We start from the raw sequence: 27,051 nt of genomic DNA on the forward strand, positions 1-27,051 counted from the left end.
CGTTAAAACGTCACACGAACTTACTTACCACCTTGCGCTAACTTACCACCTTGCGCTGCTAGATCTAACAATTACTCTATGTCTCGAGAGCATTCGCATACTCACAAGCCCATGAAATGCCGAAATTGCGGCATTTCGGCTTTTGCCGAATTGAACTAAGAAAGGGTGTTCGGTACACACCTGATTTGCGACGACTGCTACTGAGATCTCTTCCGATGTCCTACAATTGATTAGCATAGTTCTTATTTACAAACCATAATCACTAAACCCCAAAACTTACTCATTCATGCTCAAACCATGTCCCTAAAAGCCTTTGAAACCTTACCTTTTTGCCAAAATCGATAGCTAGCTCCGAATCCGATTGCTCCAACAACCCACGCCTTCAATCCAACACTTAAGAAGACACTAATCATTGACAAAAAACTTCAGTTAAAAACCCTTAGAGCCACATGCCCAAATCGACAGCCTCCCTAGATTTTAGGGACTTTGGCTTTTCCTAACTCTGTAAAATAGGACCAGATCTGAGATGATGAACACTTACCCCTTACTCCTTTTTGATCTCCATGCAATCTGATGCAGATTTATTTTTCAAACGATGGTAGAACTCGACTCCCGGAGTTTTGAAGTTTCGGCTATAAGCCCCCAAATCTATGGTTTTTCGGCTTTTGGGTGATGAAGGAGATGACAATGTGGGGCTATAACCTTGATGTAGAATTGCCGACAGGTATCTAGGGTTTAGAAAAGATGATTGTCGTTTATTAGGCACAAAAATATCGTAGGATTTGGCTTGGAAGAAATCGGCACAACTAATGTATTTTTCGAGGTTTCGGCTTTTGTGGTTTCAGCACACGTATTGATGAACAGCAGGTTTGATGAACGGTTTTGAAGAAGAAAATGAAGAAAGAAGAATAGAGAGAATGATGGTTTTGGCTGGAGAGGAAAAAGAGAGAAAAGAACAACCCTAAGGTGTTTAAGCAGAAGAAAACGGCACCACTCAATACCCTAAGTGCCGAAATACTAACCTGATACCCCTCTACCAAAATCCCCTTTCTAATTCCCCTAATTCGGCCAACTCTTAGCCCCTCTCCAAATCCCTTAAATCTCTCCCCTTATCACTCCTTAATCCAAGCATTTGGACAGATTCGAACTCTCCTTTAGCAGACTCCACCTGGACTCCAATACTACCCCTCCTACACTTAAAAATAAATGCACCTATTTGTCAACACAGGGAATCGATCCCATGCCTTCCCCAATGCTCCACACGCCACCTTTTTAGGAGCCTAGTGGCGTCACCCTTGCCACTTTACTAAGGCTCTTTTTGTGATGCAATTTGCCCATAACTCTATACAAGGGCCACCTAGCCAGAACCCCTAACTCCTAAGTCCAAAAATTCAAAAATTCAACTGGGTTTTGGCCAACACATGGGCCTTCTATAAGCCCATTTACCTACTCAAAATATTAATTTCACATCCAAGTACAAAATTTTAAAATCTTTACAAAATATTGAAAACCGCGAATAAATCCGAAAATCAGGATGTTACAACTCTACCCTCCTTAAAGAAATTTCGACCTCGAAATTTTACCTTATTAGAATAGCTGAGGGTACTGTTGACGCATAGCCTCCTCAGTCTCCCATGTAGCTTCTTCTTTGCCATGGTTCCTCCAAAGTACTTTCACTAGTGGAACTGATTTCCTTCTCAACACCTTGACGTCACGATCAAGTATTTGCACAGGTTCCTCCTCGAAAGTTAAATTTGACTGTACCTCGATTTACGAATCGGTATTATGTGAGTTGGTCGATCGATACCGCCTCAAAGATGGATACATGAAAACGTCATGGATACGATGCACTCGTGGTAACTCTAGTCGATAAGCCATTTGGTCCAACCCGCTTAACAATTCGGTAAGGCCCAATAAACCGTGGGCTCAACTTACCCTTCTTACCAAATCTCAAAATTTTCTTCCAAGGAAACCTTCAAGAAAACCATGTCCCCAACAAATAACTCAATCTCTTTGCGCTTCAGATCCGCATACGACTTCGCTCTATCGATGCCTCCTTTAATCGATCCCTTATCACCTAACCTTGCTTTCAAAGTTCCGCCACCAATTCCGGTCCAAGCACTCGCTGCTCACCCAACTCGTCCAACACGTCGGCGTCGCATTTACATCTTCGCCCATAAAGCGCTTCATATGGTGCCATCTGAATACTTGCTTGATAGCTGTTATTGTAAGAAAACTCTGCCAATGGCAAGTAGTCCTCCCAACTTCCATGAAAATCAATGATACAACCTCTCAACATATCCTCCAGAACTTGAATGACCCTTTCTGACTGTCCATCTGTTTGTGGGTGAAAAGCGGTGCTAAAATCCAATCGTGTACCCAATGCTTCCTGCAACTTCCACCAAAACCGAGATTAAACCTAGGGCCTCGATCAGAAATTATCGACACTGGCACCCCATGCAGTCGCACTACCTCCACCACATCTAACTTGGCCAACTTTTGCAGTGAGTAGTCGGTACGAACAGGTATGAAATGAGCAGATTTTGTTAACCTATCCACAACCACCCATACTGAATCTTTCTTGGTGGGTGTCAAAGGTAACCCACTCACAAAATCCATTGTTACTCTTTCCCACTTCCATAGCGGAATTTTCACAGGTTGCAGTAATTCCGAAGGCAATTGGTGCTCATCCTTAACTTCGCCGCACGCCGACATTTCCCAACAAATTCAGTCACCTCTCGCTTTAATCCGGCCACAAAGACACCTCTCGCAAGTCTCGATATAACTTATTCCCCCCAGGATGCATGGCACAGAGTCCACCATGAGCCTCTTTTAGAATTAACTGCCTCAATTCAGGGTCCTTTGTAATACAAACCCTTCCACTAAAGCACGTAACTCCTTGGTGTTCAACCCAAAATCCTCGTTCTCACCACTCTTAACTTGCTGGAACCGAAGAGCTAATGAATCGTCCTTCAACTGTTTTTCCTTAATCTGCTCAGTCCAAGTAGGCCTTACCTGCAGTTCTACCAACAAGCTTCCATCGTCGTACAGACTTAATCGTGCGAACAAAGCTCTCAAATCAGTAACAACCCTTCGACTTAACGCATCCGCCACCACATTAGCCTTTCCTGGGTGGTACTCTATCGAAAAGTCGTAGACTTTAAGCAACTCCACCCATCTTCGTTGCCTAAGGTTCAACTTCTTCTGAGTCAACAAATACTTTAGGCTCTTATGATCTGTGTATATGATGCACTTTTCCCCATATAAGTAGTGTCTCCAAATTTTAACTCAAAATCACGCCGCTAGCTCCAAATCATGCGTAGGGTAATTCACCTCATGAGCCTTAAGTCGTCGCGATGCATAGCGACCACCTTGCCCTCTTGCATCAAGACGCAACCTAACCCCACATGCAACGATCGTCAGATACAAGAATGTCCTTCCTGCACACCGGTTGAATCAACACCGGCGCTTCGGTCAATACCTTTTTCAAGCGATCAAAAGCTTTTTCTTTGTTTCTCGGTCCAGACAAATGGTACTCCTTTCCTTATGAGTTTTGTCAATGGTGCCGCCATCACCGAGAAACCCTCCACAAACCTTCTGTAGTAACCTGCCAACCCTAGGAAACTCCGAATTTTCGATACTGACCTAGGTGGCTTCCATTCCAGAATCGCTTCAATTTTACGAAGATCCACCTTAATCCCCTCGGCCGAGACCACATGCCCTAAGAAGGTTACCTCCCTCAGCCAGAATTCAGACTTGTTGAATTTTGCATAGAGCTCCTTTTCCCTTAACACTTGCAGCACATTACGGAGATGCTCATCATGCTTCGCCTCCGTTTCAGAGTATACCAGGATATGATCGATAAAGACGACTACGAACCGATCCAAGTAAGGTTGGAATATTCGATTCATCAGATCCATAAAAGCTGCAGGTGCGTTCGTCAGCCCAAACGGCATGACCACAAACTCATAATGTCCATATTGAGTTCGGAATGCTGTCTTATGAATATCCCCTTCTTTTACCCTTAGCTGATGGTATCTAGAACGAAGATCGATTTTGGAGAATACCGAAGCTCCCCTCAGTTGATCAAACAGATCGTCAATTCTTGGTAGTGGATACTTATTCTTAATCGTCAGTTTGTTCAACTGGCGATAATCGATGCACATGCGCATCGTTCTGTCCTTTTTCTTTACAAATAGGACTGGTGCTCCCTAAGGAGACACACTAGGCCTAATGAAGCCTCTATCTAACAATTCTTGAATTTGAGCCTTCAGTTCCACTAACTCCTTCGGTGCCATCCTATAGGGTGAAATAGATACTAGAGCTATTCCAGGCAACAAATCGATTCCAAACTCAACTTCCCGATTCGGAGGTAATCCAGGAAGCTCTTCCTGAAAACATCCCGGAATAGCCTAACAGTTCTGATGGTCTCCACAGTCAGATCCTCAGTTTCCGCTTGGCTTACCAAAGCCAGATATGCCTCGCACCCCTTGCGCATCAGTTTCTCAGCCCTCAACACCGATACTACATTGGATAAGTAATCCCTCCGTTCTCCAATAATCATTACCTCTTCATCATTGACAGTCCTTAACACGATCCTCTTAGCTGCACAATCCAAAGTTGCCTTATGCTTGGTCAACCAATCCATCCCTAGTATCAAATTGAATTCTTTAAGTGGTAACTCCATCAAATCCCCACAGAACACCCCGCCTTGAATCTCCAAAGGCACCTCCTTGAAGAGTTTCTCTACCTTCACCGAATGACCTAAAAGACTTATCACAGACACCCCACACACAGTCTCCTCGAAGTGCACACCCAGTACCCCAGAAATGTTATATGCCACATATGAATGGGTTGATCCCACATCAATCAGAGCAGTATAAGGTACATCATATATAAAAAACGTACCAGTTATGACATCAGGTGTGTCACCTTCCTCGCGGCGAAGAGCAGCATACACCAAAGCTGGCTGACGAGCATCCGCATTACCAATACCCCACCGGGTGCCCCACGTCCACGGCCATTACCACCGCGACCTTGTCCACGACCTCTTGGCAGCGACGGTCAATCCCTCACAGGTTGAGCTGGTTGCACAGCCCCTTGTTCGGCCCCCTGAGCCTGAGTGGCCCTCCTAGGACAATCCTTAATCCTATGCTCCTTAGACCCACAACGAAGACAAGCCCCAGAACGTTTCCAACACTCTCCTTGATGCATTCTGCCGCAATCCCCACAAGCTTGCGGTCTACCGTGTTCACTGGAACTGTTCGAACCTGTTCCTCCATCCTAGCTCTCTTAACATTTCGATTTGCAGCACCCGCTGGTCCAGCATCCCTCCTGAATCGATTCCAATCCTTATCACGATTCTTCCGTTCGGTTTGCTTCACCTTCTGGGCTATCTTAGCCTTCTCTACCAGTGCAGCAAAATCTCACTCTCTCTACAGAGCTATGAGCACCCTTAACTCATCTCTGAGGCCATCCTCAAAACGAACGCAGCCAGATTCGGTGGAAACGATGCCATTAGCATACCGACTCAATCGTAGAAACTCCGCCTCATATTCAAGAATGGTCTTATTTCCCTGAGTCAGATTCAAGAACTCCTTTCTGCGTGCATCCACATAGCTAGCTCCAACATATTTCACCTTAAAGGTCTGCTTGAACAGCTCCCATGTTACCCTCTCGGTGGGGTACCTCTCTCACAAGAATCCACCACCGACACGCTTCATCCCACAAAGAACGAAACCGCCTCTTTCAACTTCGTTCTCTCGAAAGCAGTCCGGGTTATCCATGATCCGCCTGTGGCTTCCAACCAAGATGCTCACCACATTTGGGGCCACTCCCGACACGCCTTAAAATCTCAGCTCGTTGGTTCAAGTCGTTCGAAATGGACCCCTATTCATGGGCCCGATGTTAGCTCCGGCCACCCTTTCCAAAACCCTCAACATGGCCTGAGACAAAGCGTCATCCCCTGCGGCCCGGTCATACGGCCCATTTTTATTAACCGGCGGTGGACGTGCCTCGTCAGCTGGTATGTGTTCAGATGACGCAGATCCAGCTTGGGTGCTACCTCGGCCTCGACCACGGCCTCTTCCCCGAGTAACCCTTGTACTCATAACGATTTATCATTTACTTAATTTTATGACATTAGTTTATTGGTTTCACTGCTTATTACGTAATGTCTTATGAACAGATAGAGTTTCAGAGTTATTTTCGCGCAATCACAATTTAGCTACAGTCCTAGTTTTGTAGCCCTAATACTACATTATCAATAGCACTATCTCTAAGGCTCAAGACTATCTACGGTGTTATTTCCATTCAGCCCATATAAATATTTAAAGCGTAAAAGAACACTTACAGACTTGGTGCAGGGGATTCAGTGCCACTTCCTTATCGATCCATTTAATTTTTTTTTTTAAATACCCATGTTTTCGTTTACCGAAAATAAAAAGTTTTGATTTGAAAACACTTTTATTTTAAAACTATTGATTTAACCTCGTTTAACAATAGAAAACCTTTGAACATCTTCGAAAACTTATAGAAAAAAAACCCTTTTTTTTTTGAAAAGATTTTCGGACCCGATCCACAGCCGAGTTGCTGCAACCTGGCTCTGATATCACTAAATGTAACACCCCAAACCCGGCCTAGACGTTATGACCGGATCTGATGCGCCACATCGAAGCGTTCAAAACATTCCGTATTACTTAGTTTGGAAAACTTAGTTGGTGTTGTAAAGATACTTTTAAAAGTAGGTTAAAGTGAATGGAAGTCGTGCACCGGTAGGAAACCAGAAGAAGAGGAGGTGAGTCCGCTCGACCGCTTAAGTACCAAGCTCCTTCGGATCCAATCCTAGACATGCACACCGCCATTGCCACACTCTAGCATCTCGTATAATTTTGAGAAAACCGTTTGGTTATGTCCATCTTAAGAAAATGATTAAGGTTGAAAACGTTTGCTTAGCGGAAGTCTTACTTGTATTCGTGTTATTTTGAAATCACTTAATGTTTTTGAAAACGCGTCCTAGAGCTAATCCATCTCGTTACTTATCATAGTTCAGTTTTATCATAATAGAATTAAATAATTAATAAACAAACTAAACCATAAAAATAATTAAGCGGCCATATTACATTTAAAAACCCAAAACCATAAACGAAAATATGGGAAAATCTAGTTCACCAGAAGAAAAAGAATTTGTAGAAAACGTGTGGCCACTTCGAATCCCGCCCAGCTCCAAGTCCACCAACTAAGGCTCACCTGCAAGGATGGAAGAGAAAGGGGTGAGTTTGGGAAAACTCAGTGTATACAGAAACCCATCCAAAGCCCAAATCAGCTCGAGCACATTGGGCCTAAGCCCTATTCAGATACAGTACACAGTGGACCAAAGCCCTTTTCGAATACAAGAGCAAGGCCTTAGCCCTTTTTACATAAGTGTGGCCCATAGGCCCGGTTCAAGAATATAGGTAACAATAGTAGTAATGCATGCAAACCCATCCGGGAGACTACTCAACCCACCAACCGCTACACCGCCTCAGTACTAGCCCTACACTCCATGTGGGAATATCTCAACCCACCTAGCCCTACACTCCACAGCTTAAAGAACGCCCAAATATCGATAAGTTGAGGCAAAGCCTCCGAAGACGTGGATGAACCACTTTCAATACTTCCTTCATCAATACCCCAATCCCATGCAACAGATATTAATAAAAGCATATCATGTAAAATATAGTATTAATCAATCATGCAGTTTAGCCAATTTAAACCCTATTGGTATATCGGTAATTTTGCTCTTTAGGGGTAATTTTCGTAACTTAGCGACTACACAAGCTACTTCAGTAATTTTCAATAGTTTTATGCAGTTTGGTTCCACCATCTAACTAACAGGCTAATTTGCCCATCTCTTGCCCATATTGGTCCGTAAGCCCATTGGGCCCAGTTTTGGCCCATCGAGACCCTTTTTTCGTAGTACGTTAAAACGTCACACGAACTTACTTACCACCTTACGCTGCTAGATCTAACAATTACTCTATGTCTCGAGAGCATTCGCATACTCACAAGCCCATGAAATGTCAGAATTTCGGCATTTCGGCTTTTGCCGAATTGTACTAAGAAAGGGTGTTCGATACACACCTGATTCGCGACGACTGCTACTGAGATCTCTTCTGATGTCCTACAATTGATTAGCATTGTTCTTATTTACAAACCATAATCACTAAACCCCAAAACTTACTCATCCATGCTCAAACCATGTCCCTAAAAGCCTTTGAAACCTTACCTTTTTGCCAAAACCGATAGCTAGCTCCGAATCTGATTGCTCCAACAACCCACGCCTTCAATCCAACACTTAAGAAGACACTAATCATTGACAGAAAACTTCAGTTAAAAACCCTTAGAGCCACATGCCCAAATCGACAGCCTCCCTAGATTTTAGGGACTTCGACTTTTCCTAACATTGTAAAATAGGACCAGATCTGAGATGATAAACACTTACCCCTTACTCCTTTTTGATCTCCACGCAATCTGATGCAGATTTATCTTTCAAACAACGGTAGAACTCGACTCCCGAAGTTTTGAAGTTTCGGCTATAAGCCCCCAAATCTATGGTTTTTCGGCTTTTGGGTGATGAAGGAGATGACAATGTGGGGCTATAACCTTGATGTAGAATTGCCGACAGGTATCTAGGGTTGTAACACCCCGAACCTGAGACCATCGCCGGTGTCGGACACGAGGGGTTAACAAACCAAGTTCACTTGTTTTGCCCACCAATTTGACATTTCCAGTCAGGCTGGAAAACTGCGTCACCGTCGCCTTAAAAATCATATCTCGAGTTTCAAAACTCGGAAACTTGTTTCGTAAATTTTCCCTGAATTTAGACTCATGTATCCATCCATGGATTTATTTCTAGAATTTTTGATCGGGCCAACTGGTACAGTTTATTAGTTAAAGTCACCCATGTTACAGGGATCGACTGCTCTGACCTTCGCGCGTTACAACTTGAATATCTCACTGTACAGAACTTTAATACTGGTGCCGTTTGTTTCTAATGAAACTAGACTCAAAATGGAATCTGTACATATAAGGCATGACTCCTAATTCTTTCTGGATAATTTATAGCAGATTTTTACAGTTGCGACAGGGGACCCAGAAACCGTTCTGGCCCTGTCTCACAATAGCTTTAAAATCTCTTAACATGTAACTCCTATGACCATTTCGTTTCTTCCATATGAAAATAGACTCATCAAGGTTCATTTACATAGCTTATTCACTATTTAATACCATTCCTACAAATTTTGGTGATTTTTCACATTCACGTCACTGCAGCTGGCAGCATCTGTTTTTAAGGTAGGTCTTACCTATTTGGTAGTCTCCATGAACCAACTAGTCTTGCCATACATAGGTTCATATATGATCATTTTAACCATGCCAATGGCTGATCATGTGACCAACATTCCCATTTCCAATCCATGGTCACAGCATGACACCAAATATATACATATACAAACCGCAAATAGTCTAAGTCGATACTTCACTTTTACGAGCCATTTTCGCATGGCCGTACACAAATACATCACAACATATTTAACCAACAAGGGGTAGTCCTATACATGCCATTTCAAAGTTCAACCAAAAATTTATACCAAAATAGAGACGTTGATAGTGTGGATGACTTCGACTTTATTGATCCCGAATCCGATTGCTATCGAGCGAAATCTATAAAACAGAGAGCCAAAGTAACGGGGTAAGCATTTTTATGCTTAGTAAGTCTCAAGGAATATAATCAACTCTAATTACAGCAATACATTCACATAGCCAAATGCGTCATTTCATTAATACACATTCTTACTTCACACTTCATCATTATATACTTTCACAAAGTATCAATCAATTCAATAACTGAAATGCATTAGTCGATTGAGCGAATGTTGCTCAAACATGTCGACTTTCCAATGCACATATAAACGCACCTTATTCTTTGGGCTTCTCGAGTGTACTAATTGAATTTATTACAGCAACCAACACTCACCTCCAGCCCAAGATTCTTGAATATAACCGGATATAAGCATGTGCACAAATGCCTTCGGTCTTAGCCGGATAGAATGACTCGCACGAATGCCTTGGTCTTAGCCGGATATAGCCGCTAGCACAATTGCCTTGGTCTTAACCGGATATAATTTCCAGCATAATTGTCTTGAGGCTTAGCCGGATATCATTCAATTTCTCATGCACACATACATCAATAATCATTGGACATACATATTTCATTTTCGTTACTAAGGCTCAAACACAATTATAATCATTAGCATAATCGCCTTCGGGACTTAGCCGGGTAGAATTCAATACTCATACACACATAAATCAATAATCAATACATCCATATTTCATTCCACATAATTCAATTAAGGTCACTTCTTGAGGACTTACCTCGGATGTTGTCGAACGGCTTTTACGGCTATTCGATCACTTTTCCTTCCCTTGTCCAATTGTGGCCCTCTTAGCTCTTGAGCTAATTCAAACAAATTCAATCTATTAAAACCTCATTGTGCTAGCTTATGGCGAATATGACAAGGAGTTTAAATGGTCATATGGCCACTCTTTAGCTTGAATACACAATGGTCATGCACATTTTATATCTTGCATCAAGCAATTCAATACAATTTATTCGAGCATCAAGGAAAAGCTAAGGCCTTCAATAGGCTACCCAAGGCCGAATATTCATGTACATGTTGAGGCCAATTATGCACTTAATACCTCACAAAAACAGCATGCATTTTACTAGTTAATGCTTTGCATATTGTTGCTCAAAACTTATAATATAGCATCGAGCACTCATATGTGTGCTAGGCCGAATGTGCTTGCAATTTCACATTCATTCTTCAACATCTTCTTCTTTAAACAAACATATTCATCACTTAGTTCATAACCAAACATCATGTGCAAACATATATATACATATATGAGCATGGCCGAATTTCAAGGTGTCCATAGCCATCCAAAACACAAATTTTAACTAACATGCAAGAAGCATGAACCATGCTTATGAATGCATCATGGCCGAATATGACAATCATGCTCCTTTTCAACTTCAATCATGATTAAACAAAAGAAAACTCAAAATCTTACTCAAGAGTAGACAATCCATCATTGCATGCATCATCATCAAGCTTTACACTTAGCATGCAATGGCTTTATCACCATAACAACTTTGGCCAAATACCATTTCCATGGCATAACAAGGATTTGAGCCATGGCTAACATGCACATCAAGTTAGCAACCAAAACATGCATGAAACTCCTAACACAACCTCATACATACCTTAATCTTGATGCAAACTTAGCCAAATCTCCTTCTAGATCTCTTCCAACCCAAGCATGAAGCAAAAGTCCTCCCCCTTTTTCCTTAGTATTTTCGGCCAAGAAGTGAAAATGGACGAACACAACAAAAATTTTTTCTTCCTTCTTTCTCAACTCACGGCAAGGGGCATCCAAGCTCATCTTTCTTTTTTTTTTTCATTTTTTATGCTTATTTTATTATAATACTTCCTACATGACTCACTAGCCAAACATGTTGGAAACATGTTTTCCTTGCCCATCATGCCCACCTTGGCGGCCATTATAGTCAAATTTGGGGAATTTGACATGCAAGGACAACATTTTCCTAGTGTGCATCAATAGGCCTCTTCAACATTTGCCTATCTCATTTCTAAGTTTTCGCACACAAGTCCTTTCTAGTGAAATTCACCTTTATAACACTAAATCAATCATCATAAAATGTCATACTTGAGCACGCACATATTATAGGTATCAAAATAAATTTTTAATTATTTTTATGCTTCGGTTTTGTGGTCCCGAAACCACATTCCGACTAGGGTCAATTTTGGCTGTCACAACTCTCCCCACTTAAGAAATTTTCGTCCCGAAAATCTTACACATAAATAGGTTTGGATTCGCTCTTTCATAGAGTTCTCGGTCTCCCAAGTAGCTTCTTCTATCCTGTGCTTGAGCCATAACACTTTCACTAGCGGAACCCGCTTGTTTCACAACTCTTTCACTTCTCGTGATAGGATACGAATCGGTTCTTCCTCATAACTCATATTAGCTTGAATTTCAATTTCTGATGGACTAATCACGTGCGATGGATCGGATCTATAGCGTCGAAGCATCGAAACATGAAAGACATCGTGAACCTTTTTGAGTTCAGGGGGCAAAATCAAATGATATGCCACTAGACCGACTCGCTCGGATATCTCATATGGCCCAATGAACCTCGGGCTCAGCTTGCCCTTACGGCCGAATCTGAGTATCTTTTTCCAAGGCGATACCTTGAGAAACACTTTATCACCCACCTGATACTCGATATCCTTATGCTTCAGATCCGCGTCGACTTCGACGATCGGAGGCTATCTTCAGACTTTCACGGATTACTTTCACTTTCATTCAGCATCCCTAATCAAATCCACCGAAAATCTTGCTTTCACCAAGCTCGGTCAAAACAATGGTGTACGGCATTTACGATCGCATAAAGCCTCGTAGGGTGCCATCTTAATACTTGATTGAAAGTCTGTTGTTGTTGTGGCGAATTCAATCAACGGCAAATACTGTTCCCATGAACCACTAAACTCGAGGACGCAACATCTTAACATATCCTCAAGTATCTGAATTATCCGCTCGGATTGACCATCGGTTTGGGGGTGAAAGGCGGTGCTGAAATGCAACTTGGTACCCAAAGCTTCTTGCAACTTTTTCCAAAATTGCGAGGTAAATCTCGGATCTCTATCCGACACGATGGAAATAGGCACCCCGTGTAATTTCACAATCTGAGAAACGTACAATTCGGCTAATTTGTCCATTGAAAAATCCGACGTCACGGGGACAAAGTGGGCCGACTTAGTCAATCGATCTACCACGACCCAAATCGCATCCTTCTTACTTGCGACAATGGCGGTCAGATACAAAGTCCATTGTGACTCGATCCCATTTCCACTCGGGTATCGTGATTGGTCAAGTAATCTCAAGGCACCGATGTTCCGCTTTCACTTGTTGACATATTAAACATCTCAAACAAAGTCGGAGATGTCTCGCTTCATACCATGCCACCAAAACCGACGTTTCAAATCATTGTACATCTTCGTACTCCCGGGTGGATTGCCATTCGGCTACAATGGGCTTCATTTGAATTATCGAAATGAGTTCAATTCTTTGGAACACACAGACGACTTTTGAACCTCAAACAATCGTCATCATCGATTTGAAATTCGAGTCCTTGTTCGGCACACACTCGGCCCTTTTGCGCCAACTCGTCGTCGACTTTACGAGCTTCTCAAATTTGATGTATCAACGGTGGTTTGGCTTTCAATTCAGCTACTAATACACTATCGGATCGAATGCAGACAAGTGCACGTTCATCGCTCGAAAGCGAATAATGATTTACGACTCAAGGCATCCGCAACCACATTCGCCTTTCGGGTGATAGTCAATGATCAGCTCATAATCCTTTAACGGCTCGAGCCAACGTCTTTGTCGCAGATTTAAGTCTCTTTGGGTCATCAAATATTTGAGACTTTTGTGATCCGAGTACACATGGCACCTTTCACCAAATAAGTAATGTCGCCATATCTTTAAAGCGAACACAATGGCGACCAATTCGAGATCATGGGTCGGATAATTTTTCTCGTGTGGCTTTAATTGCCTCGACGATAGGCCACAACTCGACCTTCTTGCATCAATACGCAACCTAACCCAAGGAGGAGGCGTCACTATAGATGACAAACTCTTTGCCGATTTGGGTTGCACTAAAATTGGGGCTTCATCAAATAAGTTTTCAGTTGATCGAAACTTTTTGGCATTTCTCCATCCATTCGAACTTAACATCCTTTTGGAGTAAGCCGTCATCGGCGTGGCTATCGTTGAGAAGCCTTTACAAATCGTCGGTAATAACCAAGCAAGCCCCAAAAGCTCCAAACCTCAGTAATATTTCTCGGAGGCTTCCAATTAAGTATGGCTGAAATTTTATTCGGGTCGACTCGAATACCCGATGCAGATACCACATGGCCCAAGAAGCTAACCTCTCTTAACCAGAACTCACACTTGCTGAACTTAGCATATAATTGCTTATCCCGTAAGATTTGCAGCACTAACCGCAGGTGTTCAAGATGTTCGGTCTCATTTCTTGAATAGACCAAGATGTCATCAATGAACACGACTACGAATCGATCCAAATATGGTCCAAGATCCGATTCATTAAATCCATAAATACCGCGAGGGCATTAGTGAGCCCAAACGGCATCACTAGGAACTCATAGTGACCATATCTCGCTCAAGGCGGTCTTGGTACGTCCGAATCTCGGATTCGCAATTGATAATAGCCCGATCTCAAATCTATTTTCGAGAACACCGAGGCTCCCTTCAGTTGATCGAACAAGTCATCAATACGTGGCAATGGATATTTGTTCTTTATCGTCACTTTATTAAGCTGACGATAGTCGATGCACAGTCGCATGGTTCCATCCTTCTTCTTCACGAACAACACCGGCGCACCCCAAGGCGAAAAACTCGGGCGAGCAAAACCTCTATCCACCAATTCTTGCAACTGAGCTTTCAACTCCTTTAATTCCGTTGGTGCCATACAATACGGAGCTATCGAATTGGAGTGGTACCAGTACCAATTCGATGCCAAATTCTATTTCCGAACGGTGGTAAACCCGGCAATTCTTCGGGAAAACATCCGGTATTCACAAACCACGAGTGCAGATTCGGGTTTCTTTTTCGATTCCTGTCATCGAGCACGACGCAAGGTACGCCGCACCCTTTTCTTACATATTTCGGGCCACCATCGCGATATTATACGGCAACCCCTTTAAGTCCGTAGACTCAACCCGAATTATTTCATTATTCGCGCACCTTAAATCGATAGTCTTGCTCTTGCAATTTACAACCGCATCGTGCATGGTCAACCAATCCAAACCAAGAATAACGTCGAACTCATCGAACGGCAAAAGCATCAAGTCCGCCGGAAAACAAGAACCTCGGAACACTAGGGTACTTTTCTTGCACACTTTGTTGACAAGCACGTAATGACCCAAGGGTTTGACACCGAATTACAAACTCGATGAGACTCAATAGGCGAGTCTTCTTGGATGCTAAGGTTTCACATATATATGAATGAGTAGAACCAGGGTCAATCAAAGCAATCACATTTGTATTGAAAAGAGTGAAAGTACCGGTAATGACATCCGGAGAGGCAAGATCCTCACGTGGCGTATGGCGTAAGTCCTTGCAGAGCACGAGCCTCGGATCCGATGGTAGCATCTCTAGATCCTCTCGACCGCCATCGACATTGCCCATATTTCTAGGTGGCCTACCTCGGCGATGGTAGCACCCGGTTTCCACTCGACTTACATTCTGTTCATGCATCCTCGGGCAATCCTTCATAAAGTGGTCGGCCGACCCACACTTATAGCGGGAGCGATCACGAAACCAACAGCTCCCGAATGCCATTTGCTACAATGTGGACACTCCGCCTCTCTCGGCGATCATTTCCACCACTGGCGATCGAAGTGACTCGTGTGGTTTCTGGGGTCGATCGCGTCCTCGTCTAGAAAGCCCAAACGCCTCTAGACCGGCTCGCAACATCTCGAAATCTCTTGATGCTTGTTGAAGAGACTTTCCGAGGACCTCTTCGAATTCTCCAGTTCCCACATCAGCTTTTTGTTTCTCCTTTCTAAGCTCTTGACTTTACAAGCTCGCTCAACAAGTACTACGAACTCTCGTATCTCGAGAATGCCAACGAACATCCTTATATCATCATTCAGCCCATCCTCGGCGTTTACACATAATGGCTTGACGAAATGCATTCTCGCGTCTGGCTAAGCCTCACAAATTTTCGTTCGTAGTCGATGGCGACATAGAACCTTGCTTAAGGTCAAGGAATTCCCTTTGCTTTTGGTCGATGAATCTCGGTGATATACTTTTTTGAACTCGGTTTGAAAGAATTCCCAAGTCACTTGCTCTCTAGGTACCACAGAAGTCGAGTACTCCACCAATAGTAGGCGGACTCACGTAGCAAGGAGATGGTACACTTTAAGCACTCATCGGGTGTACAGGATAGCTCATCGAGCACCGGATAGTGTTATCCAACCAAAATTCAGCTCGCTTCGGCATCATCATCATCCGTAGCCTTAAATTCAGTGGCCCCATGTTTTGAATCTCGTCGATTGGGGCTTACTTGACCTTATTTGGTCAGTCACCGGAGGTATTGTAGGTCTTGGGGTTGCATTTGTCGGGAATGGAGGTTGTGGAACAGCCGTGTTAGTTCGAATGTATTGATTAAACCATTCGTTCATCACACTATAAAAGGCTTGCCTAGCCTCATCATTTGGATTGCTTGGCCATAGGTTGAGAGTCCGCATGGCGCTGTCCCCTTGCGGGAGCAGCGCCACACTCTCCACATCATCAGCTATCACTCGGTTGGGATCGGGATCCATTGCTATAAACAAACACAAAGTCAAATTGTCAAAAATCACCACACTATCGATTCATCATTTAATGGCATGTATAGCTAGACCCCAAACACATCACGGTAGTCCTAGAATCGACTAAACCGTGGCTCTAATACCAATAAAATTGTAACACCCGAACCCGAGACCATCATGGTGTCGGACACGAGGGTTAACAAACCAAGTTCACTTGTTTTGCCCACCAATTTGACATTTCCAGTCAGGCTGGAAAACTGCGTCACCGTCGCCTTAAAAATCATATCTCGAGTTTCAAAACTCGGAAACTGGTTTCGTGAATTTTCCCTGAATTTAGACTCATTTATCCATCCATGTATTTATTTCTAGAATTTTTGGTTGGGCCAATTGGTACAGTTTATTAGTTAAAGTCACCCATGTTACAGGGATCGGCTGCTCTGACCTTCGCGCGTTACAACTTGAATATCTCACTGTACAGAACTTTAATACTGGTGCCGTTTGTTTCTAATGAAACTAGACTCAAAATGGAATCTGTACATATAAGGCATGACTCCTAATTCTTTCTGGATAATTTATAGAAAATTTTTAAAGTTGCGACAGGGGACCCAGAAACCGTTCTGGCCCTGTCTCACAATAGCTTTAATATCTCTTAACATGTAACTCCTATGACCATTTCGTTTCTGCCATATGAAAATAGACTCATCAAGGTTCATTTACATAGCTTATTCACTATTTAATACCATTCCTACAAATTTTGGTGATTTTCACATTCACGTCACTGCAGCTGGCAGCATCTGTTTTTAAGGTAGGTCTTACCTATTTGGTAGTCTCCATGAACCAACTAGTCTTGCCATACATAGGTTCATATATGATCATTTTAACCATGCCAATGGCTGATCATGTGACCAACATTCCCATTTCCAATCCATGGTCACATCATGACACCAAATATATACATATACAAACCGCAAATAGTCTAAGTCGATACTTCACTTTTACGAGCCATTTTCGCATGGCCGTACACAAATACATCACAACATATTTAACCAACAAGGGGTAGTCCTATACATGCCATTTCAAAGTTCAACCAAAATTTATACCAAAATAGAGACGTTGATAGTGTGGATGACTTGACTTTATTGATCCCGAATCCGATTGCTATCGGCGAAATCTATAAAACAGAGAGCCAAAGTAATGGGGTAAGCATTTTATGCTTAGTAAGTCTCAAGGAATATAATCAACTCTAATTACAGCAATACATTCACATAGCCAAATCGTCATTTCATTAATACACATTCTTACTTCACACTTCATCATTATATACTTTCACAAAGTATCAATCAATTCAATAACTGAAATTCATTAGTCGATTGAGCGAATGTTGCTCAAACATGTCGACTTTCAATGCACATATAAACGTAACTTATTCTTTGGGCTTCTCGAGTGTACTAATTGAATTTATTACAGCAACCAACACTCACCTCCAGCCCAAGATTCTTGAATATAACCGGATATAAGCATGTGCACAAATGCCTTGGTCTTAGCCGGATAGAATGACTTCATACGAATGCCTTGGTCTTAGCCGGATATAGCCGCTAGCACAATTGCCTTCGGTCTTAACCGGATATAATTTCCAGCATAATTGTCTTGGGGCTTAGCCGGATATCATTCAATTTCTCATGCACACATACATCAATAATCATTGGACATACATATTTCATTTTCGTTACTAAGGCTCAAACACAATTATAATCATTAGCATAATCGCCTTCGGGACTTAGCCGGGTAGAATTGAATACTCATACACACATAAATCAATAATCAATACATCCATATTTCATTCCACATAATTCAATTAAGGTCACTTCTTGAGGACTTACCTCGGATGTTGTCGAACGGCTTTTACGGCTATTCGATCACTTTTTCCTTCCCTTGTCCAATTGTGGCCCTCTTAGCTCTTGAGCTAATTCAAACAAATTCAATCTATTAAAACCTCATTGTGCTAGCTTATGGCGAATATGACAAGGAGTTTAAATGGTCATATGGCCACTCTTTAGCTTGAATACACAATGGTCATGCACATTTTATACTGCATCAAGCAATTCAATACAATTTATTCGAGCATCAAGGAAAAGCTAAGGCCTTCAATAGGCTACCCAAGGCGAATATTCATGTACATGTTGAGGCCAATTATGCACTTAATACCTCACAAAACAGCATGCATTTTACTAGTTAATGCTTTGCATATTGTTGCTCAAAACTTATAATATAGCATCGAGCACTCATATGTGTGCTAGGCGAATGTGCTTGCAATTTCACATTCATTCTTCAACATCTTCTTCTTTAAACAAACATATTCATCACTTAGTTCATAACCAAACATCATGTGCAAACATATATATACATATATGAGCATGGACCAATTTCAAGGTGTCCATAGCCATCCAAAACACAAATTTTAACTAACATGCAAGAAGCATGAACCATGCTTATGAATGCATCGTGGCGAATATGACAATCATGCTCCTTTTCAACTTCAATCATGATTAAACAAAAGAAAACTCAAAATCTTACTCAAGAGTAGACAATCCATCATTGCATGCATCATCATCAAGCTTTACACTTAGCATGCAATGGCTTTATCACCATAACAACTTTGGCCAAATACCATTTCCATGGCATAACAAGGATTTGAGCCATGGCTAACATGCACATCAAGTTAGCAACCAAAACATGCATGAAACTCCTAACACAACCTCATACATACCTTAATCTTGATGCAAACTTAGCCAAATCTCCTTCTAGATCTCTTCCAACCCAAGCATGAAGCAAAAGTCCTCCCCCTTTTTCCTTAGTATTTTCGGCCAAGAAGTGAAAATGGATGAACACAACAAAAAATTTTTTCTTCCTTCTTTCTCAACTCACGGCAAGGGGGCATCCAAGCTCATCTTTCTCTTTTTTTTTTCATTTTTTATGCTTATTTTTATTATAATACTTCCTACATGACTCACTAGCCAAACATGTTGGAAACATGTTTTCCTTGCCCATCATGCCCACCTTGGCGGCCATTATAGTCAAATTTGGGGAATTTGACATGCAAGGACAATATTTTCCTAGTGTGCATCAATAGGCCTCTTCAACATTTGCCTATCTCATTTCTAAGTTTTCTCACACAAGTCCTTTCTAGTGAAATTCACCTTTATAACACTAAATCAATCATCATAAAATGTCATACATGAGCACGCACATATTATAGGTATCAAAATAAATTTTTAATTATTTTTATGCTTCGGTTTTGTGGTCCCGAAACCACATTCCGACTAGGGTCAATTTTGGGCTGTCACAAGGGTTTAGAAAAGATGATTGTTGTTTATTAGGCACAAAAATATCAAAGGATTTGGCTTGGAAGAAATCGGCACAACTAATGTAGTTTTCGAGGTTTCGGCTTTTGTGGTTTCGGCACACGTGTTGATGAACAGCAGGTTTGATGAACGATTTTGAAGAAGAAAATGAAGAAAGAAGAATAGAGAGAATGATGGTTTCGGCTGGAGAGGAAAAAGAGAGAAAAGAACAACCCTAAGGTGTTTAAGTAGAAGAAAACGGCACCACTCAATACCCTAAGTGCCGAAATACTAACCTAATACCCCTCTGCCGAAATCCCCTTTCTAATTCCCCTAATTCGGCCAACTCTTAGCCTCTCTCCAAATCCCTTAAATCTCTCCCCTTATCACTTCTTAATCCAAGCGTTTGGACAGATTCAAACTGTAACACACCGAATCCGAGACCGTCGCCGGAGTCGAACACGAGGTGTTAACAGACTTCAAACCACTTATTGAGAATTTCCCAGACAAGCTGCCAATCTGTGTACTAGTCGCTTCAAAAATCATAACTTGAGTTTTACAACTCGAAAATCAGTTTCGTAATTTTTCCCTGAAACTAGACTAATATGTACATCTACATACTGTTTTCTATAATTTTTGGTCGAGCCAATTAGTACAGTTTATTAGTTAAATTCTCCCCTGTTGCAGGGATCGACTACACTGACCTTTGTGCGTTACAAATTGGATATCTACCTGTACAGGGCTTCAATACTGATTTCGTTTCCTTCTATAGAAACTAGACTCAGAGAGGAATCTACACATATATGGCATGACTCCTAATTATCTCTGGTTAATTTACAATGTTTTTCCAAAGTCGGAACAGGGGATCCAGAAACCGTTCTGGCCCTGTTTCACGAGAAATTTTATATCTCTTAAAATACAGCTCATATGGTCATTTCGTTTCATCCATATGAAAATAGACCCATCAAGCTTCGAGTACGTAATTTTTTTTAGCTATTAATTCCACTTCTTCTATTTTTAGTGATTTTTCGATCTCATATCACTGCTGCTGTCCGCAACAGTTACTGCAGTAGACTATACCAATTTCATGAATCCTTCCTTAGCCTTACTACTCATCCATCATACGTGACACAAATTATGGCCACCTTATCAAAATTAAGGTTTCTAAGACTCGTGGCTATAGATTCTAGCATCCCATTCAAACGACCACATAGGTCATTTTCACATGGCTTAAAGTTTACAACCCAAAATTTAACAAAACAAAATAGCTCATACATGCCAAATGTTCTCCTAAGTCGACTAAGAAGACAATACCAAAAATTGCTCACGGTGTGATGACTTCGTTGTGATTCTGAACACCCAAAAGGAGACAAGCCCAAGGAACCTAAAATGGGTGACAAGAAAACACCGAGTGAGTTTATAACTCAGTAAGTCATAAGCATTCCACAACCATCCATTAATAACATTATCATAAAATGAAATAATGAAACAAGGCCAAGTGTTCTAGCGTGCGAACTATACCATAGTTCCTTAGATCCTTCGGATCAATCTCATACCAAGTCATGCATTTACATTTCATATACTATTCAATAGGATATTTGAAGCAATTACCATACATCATTTCATTTCCGCAACAATCATGCAATTGAAATCATCACATAGATTTAAATCTTACCAACTCCACCCCGAGCATGAACATAGCATCTATTAGCCATGAACTCAAGGTACTTACTCTTTCCGCTGTCCATACTCATCTCGATAGAGTCACACCTCCATATAAATATTCAATCGGAGATATATGTAGAGTTCGCACACATAGTGCTTAATACTCAATCACGCACACTTAGTGCCACGTGATTCAAGCCCGCACACATAGTGCCATATAGTCCAAACTCGCACACTTAGTGCCGTACATTACAAGCTCGCACACTCAAGTGCCAATCTCGTCACCGTACACATCTATTTCTGGCACACTTAGTGCCAAGCAAACTTCCTACACATTTCACTATCTCTTTTACGTTCAACATTATCATCTTTTCATACACATACATTTGTATATATTTCATCTCATTAAACACAATTGCATAGATATCACAATCATTTAAGCAATATCAAATATATGCTTAATGACTTACCTTGTGTTGGGTAAAATAGTCCAAGTCGGCTACTCGATGACCTTCGTCTTTCCCTTGCTTGATTCTCCTTCTTTAACTCCTTGAGCTTAATCAATAAATCAACTAGTTTAACCATCTTGCTAAACATTCATAATTCAATTACACATGCATATGTATGTTTGTATATTCGGCAACCATCCTCACTTATTACCCAATTAGTCAACAATCTAAGCCAAGATAAGGCTTCAATATGCTTGCCTCTAACCGAATGCATGCACACCAATTTTCCCTTCATGTGGCGAATATGCATGCCCATGTTGAGGCCATTTATGCACTTATTACCACACAAAACAACATACATTTTACTAACTAATACCTTTCCATATTGTAACTCAATACACATCTATCATTTCCTTCATAACCAAAACATCATCATAAGTAAGTATATACCTTAAGATAGTATATACGTCATACCAATACATCATGCTCAAACATATATACATATATGTATGCGAGCCGAATCTCAAGTTGATTGTAACTAAACATGAACATGATTTGAAATACAAATCTTACTCTCCATGCAAAGAGCATAAATCACACTTGGGGATGTACCATGGCCGAATACATCACAACACCATAATTTTGGTCATGATTACACAAAGAACTTAGTATATCATTCAAAAATGCTCAAAGAAAATCTGAGAGTCCTCAATCCACCATCACATGTATCATCATCAAGCTTCATATTTAACATGCAATGGCATTAACTCAAAATCCACCTTGGCCAAATACCATTCCCATGATATAACAAAGATTTGAACCATGGGCTAATAAGAACATCAAGTTAGCAACCAAAAAACATGCATGAATCTCATGGCACAACATCAAACATACCTTAATCTTGATGCAAATATAGCCAAACCTCTTCCTAATCCTCTTCCAACCCAAACATGAAGCAAAATCCTTCCTTCCTCTAGTATTTTCGGTCAAGGGAGAAAAAAATGGATGAACAAATTTTTTTTCTTCTCTCTTCCTCAATACACGGCAAGGGGGGTTTCACTCACACACACACACATTTTTTTTCTTTCTTTATCACCCATACTTATTTGTTTATTGTTTCTCCCTAATGCACCAACAAAACATGTTTCATGACATGTTTAGCCCATACACCCTTGTCATGGCGGCCATTAGCTAATAAATGGGGAAATTGACATGCAAACCCTCATTTTGCATGCATGATCAACTAGTCATTACACATTTCCCCTCATATTTTTAAAGGTTACTACTAGGTCCTTTCTAGTGAAATTCACATTTATAACTCTAAATTAAAGCATCAAAATGTCACACATGAGTTAACACATACTATAGGCATCAAAATAAATATCAAATTATTTTTATGCCTCGGTTTTGTGGTCCCAAAACCACATTCCGACTAGGGTCGTTTTAAGGCTGTCACAACTCTCCCCCACTTAAGAAATTTTCGTCCCAGAAAATCTTACAGTAAATAGGTTTGGGTAACACTCTTTCATAGAGTTCTCGGGTTCCCAAGTAGCTTCTTCCATCCGTGTTTGAGCCATAACACTTTTACTAACGGAACCCTTTTGTTTCGCAACTCCTTCACTTCACGAGCTAGGATACGAATCGGTTCTTCTTCATAACTCATATCGGCTTGAATTTCAACCTCGATGGACTAATTACGTGCGACGGATCGGACCTATAGCGTCAAGCATCAAACATGAAAACGTCGTGAATCTTTTCAAGTTCGGGGCAAAATCAAACGATACACGAATCGGATCGACTCATTCGGATATCTCATATGGCCCGATGAACCTCGGGCTCAATTTGCCTTTACGGCCAAATCGAGTATCTTTTCCAAGGCGAAACTTTAAGAAACACTTTATCTCCCACTTGATACTCAATGTCTTTTCGTTTCAGATCCGCGTCGACTTTCGACGATCGGAGGCTATCTTCGATTTTCACGGATTACTTTTACTTTCATTTAGCATCTTTAATCAAATCCACTCCAAAATTTTGTTCTCACCGAGCTCGGTCCAAAACAATGGTGTACGGCATTTACGCTCGCACAAAGCCTCGTAAGGCGCCATCTTAATACTTGATTGAAAACTATTGTTGTGCGAATTCAATCAAAGGTAAGTACTGTTCCCATGAACCATCGAACTCGAGGATGCAACATCTCAACATATCCTCAAGTATCTGAATTATCCGCTCGGATTGACCATCGGTTTGGGGGTGAAAGGCGGTGTTGAAATGCAACTTGGTACCCAAAGCTTCTTGAAATTTCTTCCAAAATCGCGAGGTAAATCTCGGATCTCTATCCGATACAATAGAAATCGGTACCCCGTGTAATCTCACAATCTGAGAAATGTACAATTCGGCTAGTTTATCCAACGAAAAATCCATACGCACGGGGATAAAGTGAGCCGACTTAGTCAGTCTATCAACAACAACCCAAATCGCATCCTTCTTACTTGCTGACAATGGCAGTCCGGACACAAAGTCCATTGTGACTCGATCCCATTTCCACTCGGGTATCGTGATCGGTGAAGCAATCAAGGCACTTGATGTTCCGCTTTCACTTGTTGACATATTAAACATCTCAAACAAAGTCTGAGATGTCTCGCTTCATACCATGCCACCAAAACCGACGTTTCAAATCGTTGTACATCTTCGTACTCCCGGGTGGATTGCCATTCGGCTACAATGGACTTCGTTCGAATCATTGAAATAAGTTCGAATTCTTTGGAACACACAGACGACTTCGAACCTCAAACAATCGTCATCACCAATATGAAACTCCGATACCTTGTTCGAACACACTCACCCGCTTTTGCAACCAACTCATCATCAACTTTCGAGCTTCACGAATTTGATGAGTCAACAATGGTTTGGCCTTTAATTCGGCTACTAACACATTGTCGGGTAGAATAGACAAGTGTACATTCATTGCTCTTAAAGCAAACAGTGATTTCCGGCTTAAGGCGTCCGCAACCACATTAGCCTTTCCCGGATGATAATCAATGACAAGCTCATAATCTTTTAACAACTCGAGCCAACGTCTTTGTCGCAGATTTAAGTCTCTTTGAGTCATCAAATATTTGAGACTTTTGTGATCCGAATACACATGGCACTTCTCACCAAATAAGTAATGTCGCCATATATTTAAGGCGAATACGATGGCAGCCAATTCGAGATCATGGGTCGGATAATTTTTCTCATGTGGCTTTAATTGTCTCGACGCCAGAGGCCACAACTCGACCTTCTTGCATTAATACGCAACCTAACCCAAGTAGGGAGGCGTCACTATAAATGACAAACTCTTTGCCGATTCGGCTGCACTAAACCTGAGCTTCCGTTAAATGAGTTTTCAATTGATCGAAACTTTTTCGACACTTTTCCGTCCATTCAAACTTGACATCCTTTCAAGCGGTTTCGTCATGGGTGTGGCTATCATCGAGAATCCTTTTACAAACCGTCGGTAGTGTAAGCAAGTCCCAAAAAGCTCGAACCTCGATAATATTTCTGAGGCTTCCAGTTAATATAGCTGAAATTTTACTCGGGTCGACTCGAATACCGATCGCAGATACCACATGACCCAAGAAGCTAACCTCTCTTAACCGAACTCACACTTGTGAACTTAGCATATAACTGCTTATCCCGTAAAATTTACAACACTAATCTCGGTGCTCGCATGTTCGGTCTCATCTCTTGAATAGACCAAGATGTCGTCAATGAACACCACTACGAACCGATCCAAATATGATCTCAAGATCCGATTCATCAAATCCATAAATACCGCGAGGGCATTAGTGAGCCCAAACGGCATCACTAAGAATTCAGTAGTGACCATATCTCGTTCAAGGCGTTTTGGGTATGTCCGAATCTCGGATTCAGAATCGATAATAGCCCGATCTCAAATCTATTTTGAGAACACCGAGGCTCCTTCAGCTTGATCGAACAAATCATCGATACGTGATAACGGATATTTGTTCTTTATTGTCACTTTATTAAGCTGACGATAGTCGATGCACAACCTCATGGTTCTGTCCTTCTTTTTCACAAACAACACTGGTGCACCCCAAGGTGAAAAACTCGGGCGAGCAAAGCCTCTATCCACCAACTCTTCCGTTGGTGCCATACGATACGGAGCTATCGAAATCGGTGTGGTCCCAGGTACAAGCTCAATACCAAACTCTATCTCCCGAATAGGTGGCAAACCCGGTAATTCTTCGGGAAAAACATCCGGGTATTCACAAACCACCGACACAGATTCGGGTTTTATTTCTAACTCCTTATCATCAAGTACATACGCAAGGTATGCTTCGCACCCCTTTCTTACATATCTTTGGGCCAACATTGATGATATTACGGTGGCAACCCTTCAAGTCCGTAGGTTCAACTCGGATCATCTCGTTATTTGCGCACCTCAAATCAATAGTCTTGCTTTTACAATTCACAACCGCATCATGCATGGTCAACCAATCCAACCCAAGAATAACATCAAATTCATCGAACGGCAAAAGCATCAAGTCCACGGAAAACAGAACCTCGAATGACTAGGGGCATTTCTTACACACTTTGTCGACCAAAGACGTAACGACCCAAGGGATTTGACACCGAATTACGAACTCAGAGATTCAACAGTAGAGTCTTCTTGGATGCTAAGGTTTCACATACATATGAATGAGTAGAGCCGTGGTCAATCAATGCAATCACACTAGTATCAAAGAGAGTGAAAGTACCGGTGATAACGTCGGGGAGGATGCCTCCTCTCGTCGCACGGATAGCATATGCTCTAGCAGAGCACGAGTCTCGGATCGAAACAGCCGTATCGAGACCCTCTCGATTACCACCCCTACCTCCCGAAATCCTCGGGGTCTACCTCTAGCCGTCGTCCCACTAGATCTTGCACCTTGCATCTTATTCTTCTCATCTAGCTCCGTGCAATCTCTAATGAAGTGGTCCTTGAACCGCATCCGTAATGAGCCCTATTAATGACTTACCCCAACATTCACCTATGTGTCGTCTTCCACATTGGGGCATTCGGCTTTTCTTGACGATTATTGCCCACACTAGCTACCGAGATAGCTCATTAGTCCATCGATGGTCGTGCTCTAA

Source organism: Gossypium arboreum, chromosome 5, assembly GCF_025698485.1.
Source record: "Gossypium arboreum isolate Shixiya-1 chromosome 5, ASM2569848v2, whole genome shotgun sequence".
Taxonomy (NCBI): Eukaryota; Viridiplantae; Streptophyta; class Magnoliopsida; order Malvales; family Malvaceae; genus Gossypium; species Gossypium arboreum.